The sequence below is a fragment of the Sapajus apella genome, unplaced genomic scaffold, assembly GCF_009761245.1.
Source record: "Sapajus apella isolate SASKATOON/1434 unplaced genomic scaffold, GSC_monkey_1.0 scaffold10, whole genome shotgun sequence".
NCBI classification, from domain to species: domain Eukaryota; kingdom Metazoa; phylum Chordata; class Mammalia; order Primates; family Cebidae; genus Sapajus; species Sapajus apella.
In genome coordinates, this window is record NW_022436950.1 from 15,649,702 (window position 1) to 15,655,701 (window position 6,000).

The window sequence follows — 6,000 nt, forward strand, 5'->3', positions numbered from 1 at the left end:
TGCTGCCGTCGCTCACTGTGCCCCTGGGAGGTTTTTCTCCTGTAGTTTGGGCAACAGAGCGGCATCCAGCCCCTCCACTGTCTCTTCCCTGCCATGTCTGGTCTCCAGTGTCCTTGCCCATAGGTACTTGTCGATTTTGAAGTTTTTCTTGCTCATTCCTTCCTGCTTTTGCATCTGCCGCTCCCTTTACCTGGAATTTCCTCCTCATCCTTCCAGACTGATTGATGTCTTTGCCTTCCAGGCCTCTGCTTCTGCCGAGAGATATAGGTACCTGGTTGTCCATTATGATTGGCATGCAATTACAACTTTCAGAAACCCTTCCATTATAGCACATTCTGCATCTCAAAATATTACTCATTTGTATGTGTCTCTTCTCCCATTAAATAAAGGAGAGTCTAACGTTGCTGTTTTAAAACTTAATTTGTAGGCCAGACGTGGTGGCACACACCTGTAATCCCAGATACTTGGGAGGCTGAGGCAGGAGAATTGCTTGAACCCAGGAGGTGGAGATTGCAATGAGCTGAGATTGCACCACTGCACTCCAGCCTGGGTGACAGAATGAGACTCTGTCTCAAAAAACAAAACAAAACAAAAAAACAACAAACGTATTTATAACCTGGAGGCCCAGGTGGAAGCTCACAGGAGGAACTGTAGGTCTGGAAGTTCACAGGAGAATGTGAAAGCTGGGAGTACAGATTTGGGACCCTTTTTTCTTTTTCTTTTTTTTTTTTTTTTTTTTTTGAGACAGGATCTCGCTCTGCCTCTTAGGCTACAGCACAATGGTGCAGTCATGGCTCACTGCAGCCTCGGCCTCCTGGGCTCAAGTAATCCTCCCACCTCAGTCTTTCCAGTAGCTGGAACTATATAGGCATGCACCACCACACTTGGCTAATTTTTTTTTTATTTTTTGAAGAGATGGGGTCTTAGTGTGTTGCCCATGCTGTTCTCCAACTCTTGGGTTCAAGCAGTCTTCCGTCCTTGGCCTCCCAGAGTGCTGGGATTACAGGCATGAGCCCCTGCACCTGGCCATGGAGTCTTTTTTCATAGAAGAGGGAGAGAGTCAGTAGGGAGAAGACACCTAAAGACAAAACCTAGGGACACTGTGACCTTTCAGGGTGTGTTTCTTAAAGTGTGGTTCCTGGAGTCCCTGCATTAGAATTGCCTGGGCTGTGCCTTGAGAGGGCAGATCCCTGGAGCCCAGCCCACTGCATTGGAATCTCCCAGGGAGTGGGTGGCAACTCCGTCTGCCTCTGCCTCCCGTCACCGTTCTTGCCCAAATGTTTGGAGACCCACTAGCAGAACTAGTGAAGAAGGGGACAAAGAAGGCTCAGGGAGGGTGGAGGGGATCCCAGGTGACTTGGGTAAATTCGTGGCATCCCTTCTCAGTGGGGCCTGGAGCATGCAGTCTGGGCGCCCTTCCTAAAACTATAAACCATGAGGAGGACGGCACGCAGGAGGGTGTTCAGTGGCATTTCCAGGTGTCCGGCATCTGTAAGTCTGTGAAGAGTGTTTGGAAGCAGACGCCCTCAGGACTGGTTCTTGGTCCCGGCTCTGTGGCTAGAGGGTGTGTGACTGTGACATGTCATTTTGTCCTCTTAGCCGCTGCCTTGATCTGTAGATTGGTAATATTAAACCACATTAGTTATACCATGGGACAGTCTTCAAAGTACCTGGAGAAAACCTCCACGTGTGTGGGAAGAGAGCATGGAGACGCCTGCAGCGCTTTTCGACCCTGTCAGACCCAACTCCTCTGTTTGTAACAAATATTTTTAATACTCTTTTCACTATTCTGAAATGAAATTCATACATCATATTACCCTATGCACACACACACATTTTTAAAAACTTGAAACAGTACCAAACTGTAACACAAAGGAAAACAAAAGAAATTTATGCATGTAGTTCGACAGGTAAAGCCTTGGGTACAGCTAAACTCAAATACGTAATAAGGTAGTCAGATCCTCAGAATAATTGTGAATTGACAGCTACAAAAGGCATGTTGTACTAGCAACTCCAAAACACGAGCTGTGTTACTATTGCTGATGCAACTTTCTTTTCTGAAATGGGGCAAGACTCTTGACAAATTTCTGAACAAAACAAAGCACAGGCTCTGCTCGATTGTCCTGGTAGTCACATTCCTGGCAAATTCAGCATACATGAAACGAATGCAAAAAAAGAAAAATTACTCTGTGTTTACACACAATAAAGAACGAAGTTCTGGGCTCAGATAATTACAAGTAGGTGTCCTACCAATGCAGAGTTCCAGTGGGGTATTTAAAAGCCATGGGAGAAGCGGCCCAGGTCTTCATTGGGTAGAACTGTTTTAAACGTTGCAGGACAGATAGGCTTTCTGGCCACTGCCCACTCAATCAAAAACATCCCTGCCGATTTCCAAACTGCCTTACCTGGGTGTGAACTGCCCCCACTGAAAGGTACATGACCACGTGGTAGAGCGCAGAAGTCACTTGGAGCTCAACCGTCTGTGTCTGTAGGATTGCTGGGTCCGTCTCACAGGAATGATAGTTCCTTCCATACAGAGAGTGGGAGAGCCCAACATGCAGACCCTTTGCAGGGCATCAGAGATGGGTCTAGCCTGTTGGCCGCTGCAGCCTCAGCTTCTCGGCCTTGTATTCTGTGTTCCAGCCTCTTCCCAGTCCCCTTACCATCCTGTCTCCTGTCAGAGAACCCTACACATACACTCCTGCTGCCTGCAATGCTTTCTCTCCCTCTTCCCTGGTTAAGGCCGACTTGTTTCTGTACCATCCATGAGTGGCAGGCATGAATGTTAAAAGCACACATTGTGAGTTTAAATCTCAGTTCTGCCACGTACAACCTGTATAACCTTGGGCAAGTTATTTAACCTTCCAGTGCATCAGCATTCTCATTTGTAAAATGGAAAGATGTAATAGGGATGCGTATTAGGCTGGTATGAGGATGTAAATAATACATATAAAGCATTTAGCAAAGGGCCCTGCACTTAGTAAATGTTCAACCCGTGTGAGCTATTTTCATAGCCATTATCTGAGGTCCCATCCATCTCAGACCTCACTGACTAGGTCAGGTCACCCTCTTCTTAGCCCTATAGCCTTGAGTAATTCCACTTCCAGGTATTTACTAAAATTGTAGCTGTATACTTTTCCAAGTTATTTTGTGTCAGCCTACACCCCTCTCTCTCTAATTCATAGCTTTTTGAGGGCAGATTTTCTTCTTGGTTTCTCATTTAAGAGAGTACCAGGCACGTGGTAGGTAGGTAGGTAGGTATCCAAGGATGGATGGATGGATGGATGGATGGATGGATGGATGGATGGATGGGTGGGTAGATGGATGGATGGGTGGATGGATGGATGGATGGGTGGATGGATGGGTAGATAGATGGATGGGTGGATGGGTAGATGGATGGGTGGATGGATGGATGGATGGGTGGATGGATGGATGGGTGGATAGATGGGTAGGTAGATGGATGGGTGGATGGGTAGATGGATGGGTGGATGAATAGATGGATGGGTGGATGGATGGGTGGATGGGTGGGTGGATGGGTGGGTGGTTGGATGGATGGGTGGGTGGATGGATGGATGGATGGATGGGTGGGTGGGTAGATGGATGGATGGGTGGGTAGATGGATGGATGGGTGGGTAGATGGATGGGTAGATGGATGGGTGGATGGGTGGGTAGATGGATGGGTGGGTGGATGGATGGATGGGTGGGTAGATGGATGGGTGGGTGGATGGATGGGTGGGTGGGTGGATGGATGGATGGATGGATAATAGATGCATATCTGTGTCAGTTACAAATGGCAGGCTTCCATGTACCTCTTTGCCTCTAAACTATGCATTTTCTTTTTATTTCTTCATGTCCCCTTATTATACCTTAGTCCTCCCAGTGACAACTGCAGGCATTATTTGTCTCTGTAAAAAGGGGCTAAGGAGATTTCTTCAGACACTTATTGAGCACTGCCTGTATGCTCAATGTAGTGCTAGGAGTAAGCAAAAATTCAGCGGCAGAGTCTCATGCAGGTCTCAGTGTAGTTAGGGAAGACAGACACATTAAAATTGGCTAGAATAAAATACTGCAGGTGTCATGGTGGTGCCAGGCATTGGTCTTGACAGAAATTGAGAGCAGAGACATCTCTTAGAAGGTGGCGAGGATGATCAGAGAAGATTTAGAAGTCCAGGGGATCATTGAGCTACGTCTTCAAGGCAAGCAGGAATTGAACTGGGTAATGTTCCCAGCACAGGCAAGAAACAACATTCACTATTAGGAAGCCAGTTGTGAGCTTGCTAGTGGGGTGGCATAACGTTCTAACTTCTCTCCCACAGGACAGATCCGGTTTGCAGCCAGCCTTGTGCTGGGTTGAATGATGGCTGTTTATGGTTTAGGTATTTTCCTTCCTTGACTTGACTTAAGGTGGCGTTGGTGCCCCCTTGTGGAAGTAGTGAGTAGTGATGGAACTGCCTTAGCACACTGTGGGAAACTTCAGGGTTTATGTACCATAACTTATGTAAACACTTGTTTATTGTACACCAGAATCCTCTTGAGTTTCATTTAAAAGGACTTAAGACTCTCATTCCTGAATTAGATATTCTCGTTCTTTCAAAGCTGTTGGTTTTACTCTGGCCATTTAAAGTAGTATAACTTGCATTTATATTATGCATTTATACACACACACATATTTGAGTTAATAATGCAGTGAATTAAGTTTTAATAGCTTTGGGCATTAGTGATCCCTATTTACAAACACATACACATACAGACACACACTTACACAGCTGAATCTTCAAAGACCAAATAAAAGGAAGCTAACTAGAAGACCAAAGCTTCAGCCACGGGTAGCATTTTGGAAGCATCCTAAGTGAGAAGAGTTGCGTTCACTCCTTCGCTCCTGATGCAAGTAAGATGGACCATTCCCAACATCTTGTGAAGAGCATTTTCCTTCAAAATTAGGAGTTCTAGGACAGACCTTTTTTTTTTTTCTTTTTCTTTCTTTTTTTTTTTTTTTTTTTTTGAGGCGGAGTTTCACTCTTGTTACCCAGGCTGGAGTGCAATGGCACGATCTCGGCTCACCGCAACCTCCGCCTCCTGGGTTCAGGCAATTCTCCTGCCTCAGCCTCCTGAGTAGCTGGGATTACAGGCACACGCCACCATGCCCAGCTGAATTTTTGTATTTTTAGTAGAGACGGGGTTTCACCATGTTGACCAGGATGGTCTCGATCTCTTGACCTCGTGATCCACCTGCCTCGGCCTCCCAAAGTGCTGGGATTACAGGCGTGAGCCACCGTGCCCGGCCTTTTTTTTTTCTTTTTAAAGATTTATTTTATTTTGTGTTTTTTTAGAGACAGGATCTCTTTCTGTCACCCAGGCTGGAGTGCAGTGGTACAATCATAGCTCAACACAACCTCGAACTCCTGGGCTTAAGTGACCCTCCCACCTCAGCCTCCCAAGTAGCTGGAATTACATGTGTATACCACATACCCAGCTGGCTAATATGTTTTTAATTTTTATTTTTTGTAGAGATGGGGTCTGGCTGTGTTTCCCAGGCTGGTCTCAAACTCCTAACCTCAAGTGATCCTCCCTCCTCAGCCTCCCAAAGTGCTGGGATTGCAAACATAAGCCACCATGCCTGGGCTTTATTTTACTTTTTATTGGCCCATAATAATTGTACATATGTGGGCTACAGTGATAAAGCTTTGATACGTGTACAATGTGCAGTGTTTGAGGTTTCAGTAACCTCAAACGTTTCTCATTTCTTTGTGGTGAGAACATTCAAAATCTTCTCTTCTGGGCCGGGCGCGGTGGCTCAAGCCTGTAATCCCAGCACTTTGGGAGGCCAAGGCGGGTGGATCACGAGGTTAAGAGATCGAGACCATCCTGGTCAACATGGTGAAACCCCGTCTCTACTAAAAATACAAAAAATTCAGCTGGGCATGGTGGCGTGTGCCTGTAATCCCAGCGACTCAGGAGGCTGAGGCAGGAGAATTGCCTGAACCCAGGAGACGGAGTTTC

At 46.3% G+C, this 6,000-nt stretch overlaps 1 protein-coding gene across 3 annotated transcripts in view; it reads left to right on the forward strand.

Annotated features, from left to right (window-relative positions):
- Positions 1 to 6,000, forward strand: part of SERPINE2 (serpin family E member 2) — a 66,513-nt gene that overhangs the window by 42,303 nt on the left and 18,210 nt on the right. The window lies entirely within an intron of this gene.